Source organism: Ranitomeya variabilis, chromosome 1 (genome assembly GCF_051348905.1).
Source record: "Ranitomeya variabilis isolate aRanVar5 chromosome 1, aRanVar5.hap1, whole genome shotgun sequence".
Taxonomy (NCBI): Eukaryota; Metazoa; Chordata; class Amphibia; order Anura; family Dendrobatidae; genus Ranitomeya; species Ranitomeya variabilis.
Window position 1 is genome coordinate 989078936 of NC_135232.1, and position 13973 is coordinate 989092908.

Sequence of the window (13973 nt, forward strand, 5' to 3'; positions counted from 1 at the left end):
CAGAGGTCAGAGGAGAATGGGCAGACTGGTTCGAGCTGATAGAAAGGCAACAGTGACTCAAATCGCCACCCGTTACAACCAAGGTAGGCCTAAGAGCATCTCTGAACGCACAGTGCGTCGAACTTTGAGGCAGATGGGCTACAGCAGCAGAAGACCACACCGGGTACCACTCCTTTCAGCTAAGAACAGGAAACTGAGGCTACAATTTGTACAAGCTCATCGAAATTGGACAGTAGAAGATTGGAAAAACGTTGCTTGGTCTGATGAGTCTCGATTTCTGCTGCGACATTCGGATGGTAGGGTCAGAATTTGGCGTAAACAACATGAAAGCATGGATCCATCCTGCCTTGTATGGAGCATCTTTGGGATGTGCAGCCGACAAATCTGCGGCAACTGTGTGATGCCATCATGTCAATATGGACCAAAATCTCTGAGGAATGCTTCCAGCACCTTGTTGAATCTATGCCACGAAGAATTGATGCAGTTCTGAAGGCAAAAGGGGGTCCAACCCGTTACTAGCATGGTGTACCTAATAAAGTGGCCGGTGAGTGTATGTGACCTTCCAGAGTGCAAAAACAAAAAACTAATAGATGGCACTACAATAGGCCTTCTATCCCAATAAAGTGCATATGCATCACTAATAATAGTCTAACCCAGACAACTAAAGTGCATAAATCTCTGGAAAAATACTAGTACCAGTGTGAAGATGATCTGTGGCCCTCCAGGACTCCGACCCCAACGTACGTTTCACCTGAGTGGCTTTTTCAAGGACTCCTGACATTGGTTATATGGTTATTTGTGGACATGAATTCACTAGGGTGAATTTTGTTGTGTTTTTGCGACATAATAATCTTTATTTTTAATAATCTTTATTTTTATATAGCGCTAACATATTCCGCAGCGCTTTACAATTTTGCACACATTATCATCACTGTCCCCGTTGGGGCTCACAATCTAAATTCCCTATCAGTATGTCTTTTGAATGTGGGAGGAAACCGGAGTACCCGAAGGAAACCCACGCAAACATGGAGAGAACATACAAACTCTTTGCAGATGTTGTCCTGAGTGGGATTAGAACCCAGGACTCCAGCGCTGCAAGGCTGTTGTGCTAACCACTGCACCACCGTGCTGCCCACATGATGCGGTAGGACGATCAACGTAGGCTATATAGGTAGAGGACACTTAGGACAGACCATCCCTGATGAAGGAACACGCTTTGTTCTGAAACGCGTAGGAAATTGGTCTATTGCGCTATCCATAGCTAGTCACGTGAGCAATCAGGTCCTGTAAGGCAGAGAACCTAGCAGCTTAATCCAGCAGCGCTTATTTGTCCTAAGCAGTGGGTGAGCACAGGGTGTTTTGCCGCCGGCCGGGGTAACACCCGCAGCACACTCACGAGAAGCTAAAGAACGGACTCTACCAAAGCCGAACCTGAACTATATATAAGGACCAACTAGCGGAATCTTCTGATATTACCATTTACACTGCACCAGGTAAATTGAACTCCTCTATCTTCTGATTGAAGATTCTGCTATAAGTGGATCTATGTTCATTATATAACCATAATAAGTAACTTATTGCAAGTATCGTTGAATATTTCCCTTACCTGGGTCATGTTTATTTACATAGTGTGGTCATTTTTAAACATTTTTTGAAGCACTTTTAACAGTTTTAAGTAGTTTCGTAAGGAACCTCCCTACTATAGGTCCTTGGAGGTCTAATAATTAAGGAATCCAGTGCAGATATTTTATTATTCAAAATATATAGCTGCAACATTTTTTGGGGGGTGGGGAATTGAACATATTGTTTGAGCCATCAAATATTATGTGCTTTGTGGTACATTTTGGTGTTATATAACACTCCAAAAAAGTGCTGAAATTCTTTTATGGATTAAATTACTCACACAGACTATTCCATGCTATGAGGTACATTTTTGTGATATCTAACACTCAAAAAAGCATAAAACATTTTTTGCTGGGCTAAATTTCTCAGCCATATAGCATTCCATGGTGCAAAGTAAATTTATGTGATATCTAACAACAGAAATGCATTTAAAACATTTTCTAGGTTCAATTACTCACCCATACAGTATTCCCTGGTGTCGGGTACATTTTTATGAAATCTAAGACTTCCAAAAAATGTTATAAATTTTTGCTAGGTAAAATTTTTCAGCCATACAGTATTTCATGGTATGAGGTACATTTTTGTGATATATGACACTCCAAAAAATGTGTAAAAAAGTTTTAGCTGGGTTAAATTTCTCACCCATACAGTATTTTATGCTGTGGGGTACATTTCTGTGATATCTAACACTACCAAAAAGCTTTGAAAACAAACATACTGGATTCAATTTCTTGTCCATACAGTATTACGTGGTATGTGATACATTTCAATGGTATATAACACTCACAAAAAGTATTGTAAAGTTATTCTTGATTCAATTACTCATCCATACAGTATTACGTGCTCTGTGGTACATAACGTTGGTATTAAACTGCAAAGAAACACTGACTGCAGCCTTTGACCAAATTTATTTATATAAAAAAAAAACAACTTGCTTTCAAGAGATATAGCAATTAGAAAATGCGTAGTATGTGCGGTAAGGGATGGGGAAGACAGACACTGAGCACATGGGATAGGTGTGACTATGCCTGTTGCTGGAGCACAAGAAACAGGCCTCTACACAACACAGTTTCCGTTCCCACTTTGCATGGAGGCACAGTACACCATTTCTGAAGCCAGAGCAGTGTGAACAGGTGGTCAGTTGGAAAGCAGATAATGCTTCCAGCATGCTTGGCAGCACCACCAAGTCTTCCACATGGTTCAGTCTCACCAGCGAACAGTCTGGATCACTTCAACCTCACCCTGATCCTCCTTCCTTCAACCATGTAAATTCCCAGGATACTAGAGGTCCTACACTAGGAGCTCTTTACAACATTATTTCTAGTTGTGGCCCCTCACCCAGCATGTTCCAAGAGGAACAGGAAGACATGCTATTTAGTAATACAAATAACTAAGAGCAGCCAAGGCCACAAGAAGATGATGGTGGGGAATGGCAAATTTTGTCTAAGGAGGAAGGTGATCATGAGACACAGTTGCCGAAAAGTCAGGTTGTTGTTAAGTCACCAAGTCAGGAGGACCAGGGTGCAGCAGTGGAAGATGAGGTGTGTTGTGAATTTGGATTCTGGGCTCCCCCGGTGGCTACTGGTGGAATTGAACTGGTGTCTTCATCTTCTCTGTTCACCTGTTCCCATCAAGATGTGGGAGTCGCTATATAACCTTGCTGCTCTGTTAGTTGCTTGCCGGTCAACAATGTTATCAGAAGCCTCTCTGTGCTTGTTCCTGCTCCTAGACAACTACTAGATAAGTTGGACTTTTGTCCATGTTTGTTTTTGCATTTTGTTCCAGTTCACAGCTGTAGTTTCGTTACTGTGTCTGGAAAGCTCTTGTGAACGGGAATTGCCACTCTGGTGTTATGAGTTAATGCCAGAGTTTTAAAGTAATTTCTGGATGGTGTTTTTTGATAGGGTTTTCAGCTGACCATGAAAGTGTCCTTTCTGTCTTCTGCTATGTAGTAAGTGGACCTCAAATTTGCTAAACCTATTTTCATACTACGTTTGTTATTTCATCTCAACTCACCGCCAATACATGTGGGGGGCCTCTGTCTCCTTTCGGGGTATTTCTCTAGAGGTGAGCTAGGACTAATATTTTCCTCTGCTAGCTTTATTTAGTCCTCCGGCTGGGCTGGGCATCTAGAACCAACGTAGGCATGCTACCCGGCCACTGCTAGTTGTGCGTTAGGTTTAGTTCACGGTCAGCTCAGTTCCCATCTTCCAAGAGCTAGTTCCTATATATGCTTATGCTATGTTCTCTTGCCATTGAGATCATGACAGTTTGACCGGCCCGCAAAGTGTTAATTGTTTGGGCTGAAGCAGGAGAAAAAGAAGTGTTGAAGGGAAATTTTTTTTTTTTCCCCTCAGAGTTTTGCTGCCTAGCCCTTAATTGCTGTCTAGCTGCTTCTTACCTCCTCTTAACCCTTGAATGGCTCTGTGTCCACCTGTTTGTAATGGATCTTCAGAGTGTAACTGCAGGTTTGAATAATCTCGCCACGAAGGTACAAAATTTGCAAGATTTTGTTTGTCATGCACCTGTATCTGAGCCGAGAATTCCTTTGCCGGAATTTTTCTCGGGGAATAGATCCGGGTTTCAGAATTTTCGAAATAATTGCAAATTATTTTTGTCTCTGAAATTTCGCTCTGCCGGAGACCCTGCACAGCAGGTCAGGATTGTGATTTCCTTGCTCCGGGGCGACCCTCAAGACTGGGCTTTTTCATTGACACCAGGGGATCCTGCGTTGCTCAATGTGGATGCGTTTTTTCTGGCCTTGGGGTTGCTTTATGACGAACCTCATTTGGAGCTTCAGGCAGAAAAAACTTTGATGTCCCTATCTCAGGGGCAAGATGAAGCGGAAATTTACTGCCAAAGATTCCGTAAATGGTCTGTGCTTACTCAGTGGAATGAGTGCGCCCTGGCGGCGACTTTCAGAGAGGGTCTCTCTGATGCCATTAAGGATGTTATGGTGGGGTTCCCTGTGCCTGCGGGTCTGAATGAGTCCATGACAATGGCTATTCAGATCGATAGGCGTTTGCGGGAGCGCAAACCAGTGCACCATCTGGCGGTGTCCACTGAGAAGTCGCCAGAGAGTATGCAGTGTGATAGAATTCTGTCCCGAAGCGAGCGGCAGAATTTTAGACGGAAAAATGGGTTGTGTTTCTATTGTGGTGATTCTACTCATGTTATATCAGCATGCTCTAAGCGCACTAAAAAGCTTGGTAAATCTGTTTCCATTTGCACCTTACCGTCTAAATTTATTCTATCTGTGACCCTGATTTGCTCTTTGTCATCTATTTCCACGGACGCCTATGTCGACTCTGGCGCCGCTTTGAGTCTTATGGATTGGTCCTTTGCCAAACGCTGTGGGTATGATTTAGAGCCTTTGGAGACTCCTATTCCTCTGAAGGGGATTGACTCCACCCCATTGGCTAATAATAAACCACAATACTGGACACAAGTAACTATGCGTATTAATCCGGATCACCAGGAGATTATTCGCTTTCTGGTGCTGTATAATCTACATGATGATTTGGTGCTAGGATTGCCTTGGCTGCAATCTCACAACCCAGTCCTCGACTGGAGAGCTATGTCTGTGTTGAGCTGGGGATGTAAGGGGGCTCATGGGGATGTACCTGTGGTTTCCATTTCATCATCCATTCCCTCTGAAATTCCTGAGTTCCTGTCTGACTATCGTGACGTCTTTGAAGAATCCAAGCTTGGTTCGTTACCTCCGCACCGAGAGTGCGATTGTGCCATAGATTTAATCCCGGGTAGTAAATACCCAAAGGGTCGTTTATTTAATCTGTCTGTGCCTGAACATGCTGCTATGCGAGAATATATAAAGGAGTCCTTGGAAAAGGGACATATTCGTCCATCGTCATCTCCCTTAGGAGCCGGTTTTTTCTTTGTGTCAAAAAAAGACGGCTCTTTGAGACCATGTATTGATTATCGGCTTTTGAATAAAATCACTGTTAAATATCAATACCCATTGCCGTTGCTGACTGATTTGTTTGCTCGCATAAAGGGGGCCAAGTGGTTCTCTAAGATTGACCTTCGTGGGGCGTATAATTTGGTGCGAATCAGGCAGGGGGATGAGTGGAAAACCGCATTTAATACGCCCGAGGGCCACTTTGAGTATTTAGTGATGCCTTTTGGTCTTTCTAATGCTCCGTCAGTTTTCCAGTCCTTTATGCATGATATTTTTCGCGATTATTTGGATAAATTTATGATTGTGTATCTGGATGATATTCTGATTTTTTCGGATGACTGGGACTCTCATGTCCAGCAAGTCAGGAGGGTTTTTCAGGTTTTGCGGTCTAATTCTTTGTGTGTGAAGGGTTCTAAGTGTGTTTTTGGGGTACAGAGGATTTCCTTTTTGGGATATATTTTTTCCCCCTCTTCCATTGAAATGGATCCTGTCAAGGTTCAAGCTATTTGTGATTGGACGCAGCCCTCTTCTCTTAAGAGTCTTCAGAAATTTTTGGGCTTTGCTAACTTTTATCGTCGATTTATTGCTGGTTTTTCGGATATTGCTAAGCCATTGACCGATTTGACTAAGAAGGGTGCTGATGTTGCTGATTGGTCCCCTGATGCTGTGGAGGCCTTTCGGGAGCTTAAGCGCCGTTTTTCCTCTGCCCCTGTGTTGCGTCAGCCTGATGTTGCTCTACCTTTTCAGGTTGAGGTCGACGCTTCTGAGATCGGAGCTGGGGCAGTGTTGTCGCAGAAAAGTTCTGACTGCTCCGTGATGAGGCCTTGTGCCTTCTTTTCCCGTAAATTTTCGCCCGCTGAGCGGAATTATGATGTTGGGAATCGGGAGCTTTTGGCCATGAAGTGGGCTTTTGAGGAGTGGCGCCATTGGCTTGAGGGGGCCAGACATCAGGTGGTGGTATTGACTGACCACAAAAATTTGATTTATCTTGAGACCGCCAGGCGCCTGAATCCTAGACAGGCGCGCTGGTCATTATTTTTCTCTCGGTTTAATTTTGTGGTGTCATACCTACCGGGTTCTAAGAATGTTAAGGCGGATGCCCTTTCTAGGAGTTTTGAGCCTGACTCGCCTGGTAACTCTGAGCCCACAGGTATCCTTAAGGATGGAGTGGTATTGTCAGCCGTTTCTCCAGACCTGCGGCGGGCCTTGCAGGAGTTTCAGGCGGAGAGACCTGATCGTTGCCCACCTGATAAACTGTTTGTTCCTGATGATTGGACCAGTAGAGTCATCTCTGAGGTTCATTCTTCTGCGTTGGCAGGTCATCCTGGCATTTTTGGTACCAGGGATTTGGTGGCAAGGTCCTTCTGGTGGCCTTCCCTGTCACGAGATGTGCGAGGCTTTGTGCAGTCTTGTGACGTTTGTGCTCGGGCCAAGCCTTGTTGTTCTCGGGCTAGTGGATTATTGTTGCCCTTGCCTATTCCTAAGAGGCCTTGGACGCACATCTCGATGGATTTTATTTCAGATCTGCCTGTTTCTCAGAAGATGTCTGTCATCTGGGTGGTGTGTGACCGTTTTTCTAAGATGGTCCATTTGGTTCCTCTGCCCAAGTTACCTTCTTCTTCCGAGTTGGTTCCTCTGTTTTTTCAAAATGTTGTTCGTTTGCATGGTATTCCTGAGAATATCGTTTCTGACAGAGGGACCCAATTCGTGTCTAGATTTTGGCGGGCATTCTGTGCTAGGATGGGCATAGATTTATCTTTTTCGTCCGCTTTCCATCCTCAGACGAATGGCCAGACCGAGCGGATTAATCAGACCCTGGAGACATATCTGAGGTGTTTTGTGTCTGCTGACCAGGATGATTGGGTTGCTTTTTTGCCATTGGCGGAGTTCGCTCTCAATAATCGGGCCAGCTCTGCCACTTTGGTGTCCCCGTTTTTCTGTAATTCGGGGTTTCATCCTCGATTTTCCTCTGGTCAGGTGGAATCTTCGGATTGTCCTGGAGTGGATGCTGTGGTGGAGAGATTGCATCAGATCTGGGGGCAGGTGGTGGACAATTTGAGGTTGTCCCAGGAGAAGACTCAGCTTTTTGCCAACCGCCACCGTCGTGTTGGTCCTCGGCTTTCTGTTGGGGATTTGGTGTGGTTGTCTTCTCGTTTTGTCCCTATGAGGGTCTCTTCTCCTAAGTTTAAGCCTCGGTTTATCGGCCCGTATAAGATATTGGAGATTCTTAACCCTGTTTCCTTCCGTTTGGACCTCCCTGCATCCTTTTCTATTCATAACGTTTTTCATCGGTCATTATTGCGCAGGTATGAGGTACCGGTTGTGCCTTCCGTTGAGCCTCCTGCTCCGGTGTTGGTTGAGGGTGAGTTGGAGTACGTTGTGGAGAAAATTTTGGACTCTCGTGTTTCCAGACGGAGACTCCAGTATCTGGTCAAGTGGAAGGGATACGGCCAGGAGGATAATTCTTGGGTGAATGCATCTGATGTTCATGCCTCCGATCTGGTTCGTGCCTTTCATAGGGCCCATCCTGATCGCCCTGGTGGTTCTGGTGAGGGTTCGGTGCCCCCTCCTTGAGGGGGGGGTACTGTTGTGAATTTGGATTCTGGGCTCCCCCGGTGGCTACTGGTGGAATTGAACTGGTGTCTTCATCTTCTCTGTTCACCTGTTCCCATCAAGATGTGGGAGTCGCTATATAACCTTGCTGCTCTGTTAGTTGCTTGCCGGTCAACAATGTTATCAGAAGCCTCTCTGTGCTTGTTCCTGCTCCTAGACAACTACTAGATAAGTTGGACTTTTGTCCATGTTTGTTTTTGCATTTTGTTCCAGTTCACAGCTGTAGTTTCGTTACTGTGTCTGGAAAGCTCTTGTGAACGGGAATTGCCACTCTGGTGTTATGAGTTAATGCCAGAGTTTTAAAGTAATTTCTGGATGGTGTTTTTTGATAGGGTTTTCAGCTGACCATGAAAGTGTCCTTTCTGTCTTCTGCTATGTAGTAAGTGGACCTCAAATTTGCTAAACCTATTTTCATACTACGTTTGTTATTTCATCTCAACTCACCGCCAATACATGTGGGGGGCCTCTGTCTCCTTTCGGGGTATTTCTCTAGAGGTGAGCTAGGACTAATATTTTCCTCTGCTAGCTTTATTTAGTCCTCCGGCTGGGCTGGGCATCTAGAACCAACGTAGGCATGCTACCCGGCCACTGCTAGTTGTGCGTTAGGTTTAGTTCATGGTCAGCTCAGTTCCCATCTTCCAAGAGCTAGTTCCTATATATGCTTATGCTATGTTCTCTTGCCATTGAGATCATGACAGAGGTGGTACTGTAGATGATGAAGTAACAGACCCAACCTAGGAATCTGGCATGCAGAGCAAGGCCAGCAGTGCTGAGGGGGAGGGATCAGCAGCACCAAAACAGGAAGAGACACTGGTGTGACGAGAGGAACAAGACTGGCAACTGTTCAACAGAGCACCGACACTCCTGAATTTCTACATCAAATAGTTAGGTGTTCCCCAGTTTGGGACTTTTTTTAAAGTGAGTTCTGAGACAAAAAAATGGTAATTTGTAACCTGTGCCATGCCAACATCAGCAGGGGCTTGACTACTAAGAACCTAACCACAACCAGCGTGATCAGGCACATGTCATCTAAGCATCTGCCTCGGTGGTCTGAAAACCTGGATTCACGATTGGTGCCATCGGGTGACACCACTGCTTCTTCCTCTGTGGTAGCCTAGGTGATTCCCAATCTCCTGTCCATAACACTGGCAAAGATGCCTCCCGTCCTGCACCTATCCTTCAACATTCTGATTTACCATCATCAGGCACATCCAAATCAAATAAAACAGAGTTTCTGCCACCCTCCCAAAGGCCATGAAAATGTTACCATTTTGGCTTGTTGACACAGAGGATTTCCACCAACTCATGTCGACAACCATCTCTCGGTACTCTGTCCCCAGCCACCACTTTTTCTCCTGGTGTGCCATCCCCGCATTACACAAGCACGTGTCCCATAACATCAGCCGTGCCCTCACCAATGCTGTGCCTGGGAAAGTCTGCTTAACCACGGATTCCTGGACAAGTACTTGTGGCCAGGGACACTACATTTCCCTGATGGCACACTGGGTAAACACTCTGGAAGCTGGGACCCAGTCGGACTCTGAGACGGAACATGTGCTACTGACACCGAGAATTGCGGGCCTGTATTGTGTCAACATGTGTCCAAGAACATCACCTGTGCCCTTGCCAAGGCACTTACTGGGATTGTGTACTTAACAACCGGCACGTGGACAAGTACTTGTGGCCAGGGACGCTACATTTCCCTGACGGCACACTGGGTGAACATTGTGGAGGCCGAGTCCCACAATCATAGTCATAGTAATACATCTATCAATATATCAATATAGTCCCATCACGATTACTATGATACAGTATGAACGGAATATTTACAGTATCACTAATCCATTAATCCAAAAGGTGAGAATTAATTGCACATCTATATATCTGAGGGACAAATTAATCAATGAATGGTTTGCACTCATGGAAACTCTAGCACAATGCACTTTAGGTTCAAGATTAATAAAAACTATAACACTAATGTTTAAATTCATAGTAACTGTGACACCATAGGCACATAGTATTAGAACAATTAAGTAGACCAAACCATAAAAGTTCTAGTAATACGATACGTACTTTGGTCTGTATTTCAATAACTGTAAATGTATCACTGTTAAATAGTCACATTGTATTAAGGGACACGAAACAGTTTATATATTATATTCATGATCACCTATGGAATAATTGATGGAGCGATCTCAGGAACAAACCTTTCTGTGCGCTTCTTCTTAAGTTCTTTCACTCCTTTTCCCTTTACTTAGGTTCGGCTCCACTGCACGATCAGATAGAGCCCACGTAACTTTTCACAAACAGACATGATTTTTTCTTTTTTTGCTCATGACCAGATGAATACCTTGCATGGGCTGTTTGTCGGGTGTATTAGCGGCTTAATGATTTACTGGCACACTAATCTCTCTGAACTCAGAATAAATCACAAAAACAGGATGAATTAGACGAAAAGCAGGATGGCAATGAAATAGCGAGTATACAGGTTGATAGCATTTTTTTTTGCAGCTTCATAGTCTTTCTCTTGATCGTTTACGGGTACTTCATTTATAAATTCGGCCCAAGAAAATGACAGAAGGAATTCTCCATGATTCGTTCCAAGTGAGGATATAATGATTATTTTATCATTGTTTTTAAAAATCTCACCACAATCATCAAAACTAGTACTTTATTAGAAAAATCCATTAAAGAAAAAATAATCCCAAAAGGAGAATTTTATTGTTATATTTTATTAATTTTATTAAAATTTACATTTAAAAAAAAACATTATTTAATAAATAAATTGTAAATATACATGAATTTTATATAGAAGGGTGTTGGTCTATTCCATTCATCAGGAACTACTTCTCTCGTGGCGAGATGTATAGTGGAGGGAGCAGAATGGGGATTGTTTATACCCCCAAGCAAGTTCTTGTCCCGTCATTTTCGCACACATTTTCTTTTTTATTTTTTCTTCCGTCCTGGACTCTGAAAAATGATTGAAATTGTATTAAATTGTTCATCAATTGTAATCATGATATCAACGATTTACAAACATGTTAAAAATAGCTTATTCTAATGTAATATGGCTTTTTTGAACTTTGACATTGTCTGTCACATGTCAGAAGATTGTTTGGCGCCGTTTTTTGAATTTTGTATGTATATAAGCGAGGCAACAGTACGATGTGCCATATCTTTGTGTGGAAACTTCCTGAAGAAGAAGCCATGAGCTTCGAAACGCGTTGAATAAACCACCCGAACACCTTACAACTATATCTGGATTCATTATTTGTTACAGCAGCGCAGATTATAACCACATTCATCTATTATAACGTCTCTAAGAGGTCGCAGCGCCGACCTGTGGATCTGCAGCAGCTGACAAATTACACGCCTTTACTTTGCACCATCAGGTGAGCAGTTCTCTTATAATTCTTTAAGAGCAGTCCTGAGGATAAGACCCTATTTGCGCTTTTTTGTCTCCTATTTCTTCTATACATGGATCGGGTAACAATGAGGAGGTGAAAACTGAGGAAGAGGAATAGGAGCTGTTGGCTAGGGCAACAGGGCTAGTACCCTCACAACCTTCTTCTCATCTGTCCTACATGGATGGGTTGAGGAGAGGAATGAGGATGAAGAGGAGGAGGAGCAGTAGGAGATAGAAAGTTGTCACCATGGTGGAAACAGGAAAATATTGACTGCAGGGAGCTTGGCAAATATGGCTGACTTTATGTACCGATGTCTTTACTGTGACCCTCGCATTATATTTATCATGGCCAAAAAAAGAGTACTGATTGTTCACCCTGCAAGACCCACACTACAAAGAGAACTTTGCCTCTCTCCTTCCTGAGACGGAGAGGTCTTCAAAATGTTGCTATAGCAGAAGACCATTGTTGAAAATACACTGAAAAAATTCTCATCAGACAATGCTAGAAGCAGGGTGAAGCTTCCTTCTTGCCGAGACAAGGAGGAAAGGCAAGGGAGACACACAGCAGAGGCAGGAGTACACTTTTAAAGGCCTGGACCAATTTCATGACACCATCACAGCATCCAGAGCAAGATGACCAAGTATTTTTGACAAGGGGTGAAAGGTTTTTAAAGATAGTCAAGCAATACCTGGCCAAACGAACAAGCATACTCCCTAATTCCTCTGCGACCTTCAACTACTGGGTCTCAAAGCTGGACACCTGGCATGAACTATCCCCTCTATGCTTGAAGATGTTGTTCTGCCCTGACGCTCATGTCTTGTCTGAGCGGGTTTTTAGTGCTGCCAGGGGAGGATCATAACAGACAGGCAACAGAGAATGCTGACAGGCTCAATCTAATTAAAATTAACAAAGCCCGGATTAACCCCCAATTTTCCACACCACCAGATGACAGCAGCACATAAAGTGTTTTTAATGTTAAATATTTAAATGAAGCCTACTAGTTGTTGCCCTCAAGGATGCATGGAGGACCCTCCTTATAATTTTTTCCTGGCTTTGTACTTTGTTCAAAGCCTTTATGAGTGTAGGAGTACACCAACTGCACTTTAAAAATATTTTGGTCACTGGCAAACCACCATATCTGATATTTTGCTTAAACTGACAAAGCATTACTCTCTTAGGGTACTGTCACACAGTGGCACTTTTGACGCTACGACGGTACGATCCGTGACGTTCCAGCGATATCCATACGATATCGCTGTGTCTGACACGCAGCAGCGATCAGGGACCCTGCTGAGAATCGTACGTCGTAGCAGATCGTTTGGAACTTTCTTTCGTCGCTGGATCTCCCGCTGTCATCGCTGGATCGTTGTGTGTGACAGCGATCCAGCGATGCGTTCGCTTGTAACCAGGGTAAACATCGGGTTACTAAGCGCAGGGCCACGCTTACTAACCCGATGTTTACCGTGGTTACCAGCGTAAAATTAAAAAAAAAAAAAACCGTACATACTCACATTCCGGTGTCTGTCCCCCGGCGTTCTGCTTCTCTGCCGGCGCTCACAGTGCAGAGAAGCAGAACGCCGGGGGACAGACACCGGAATGTGAGTATGTACGGTTTGTTTTTTTTTACTTTTACGCTGGTAACCATGGTAAACATCGGGTTACTAAGCGCGGCCCTGCGCTTAGTAACCCGATGTTTACCCTGGTTACCCGGGGCCTTCGGCATCGTTGGTCGCTGGAGAGCTGACTGTGTGACAGCTCCCCAGCGACCACACAACCACTTACCAACGATCACGGCCAGGTCGTATCGCTGGTCGTGATCGTTGGTAAATCGTATAGTGTGACAGTACCCTAAAATGTGAGTTCCTCACTGCTATCTATCACACCTGATAGTACACTGATAAGGGTCTTGATGACCGAAACATTTGTGACTACTGTATGTATTTTGGATCACATTAAAATTCCTTCACTCCAACTATCCTAGTGTGCCAAGTAATCTTTACAGTTACTCATCTATAAACTGCATAGTGAAATTTTGCTGGTTTGAGAAAAAAAAACAAATTGGCCTGGCCATAGTTACATAGTTATTAAGGTTGAAGGAAGACTGTAAGTCCATCTAGTTCAACCCATAGCCTAACCTAACATGCCCTAACATGTTGATCCAGGGGAAGGCAAAAAAAACCCATGTGGCAAAGAGTAACTCCACCATGGGGAAAAAAATTCCTTCCCGACTCCACATACGGCAATCAGACTAGTTCCCTGGATCAACGCCTTATCAAGGAATCTAATATATATACCCTGTAACATTATACTTTTCCAGAAAGGTATCCAGTCCCCTCTTAAATTGAAGCAATGAGTCACTCATTACAACATCATACGGCAGAGAGTTCCATGGTCTCACTGCTCTATATAGT

General features: G+C 43.9%; 1 long non-coding RNA gene across 1 annotated transcript in view; it reads right to left on the reverse strand.

Annotated features, from left to right (window-relative positions):
- Positions 1 to 10690: 10690 nt before the first annotated feature.
- LOC143792945 (uncharacterized) overlaps positions 10691 to 13973 on the reverse strand; it is a 68178-nt gene continuing 64895 nt past the window's right edge. The window contains exon 3 of the long non-coding RNA XR_013220003.1: positions 10691 to 11125. This is a non-coding gene — a long non-coding RNA (uncharacterized LOC143792945). The remainder of the gene's footprint in view (positions 11126 to 13973) is intronic.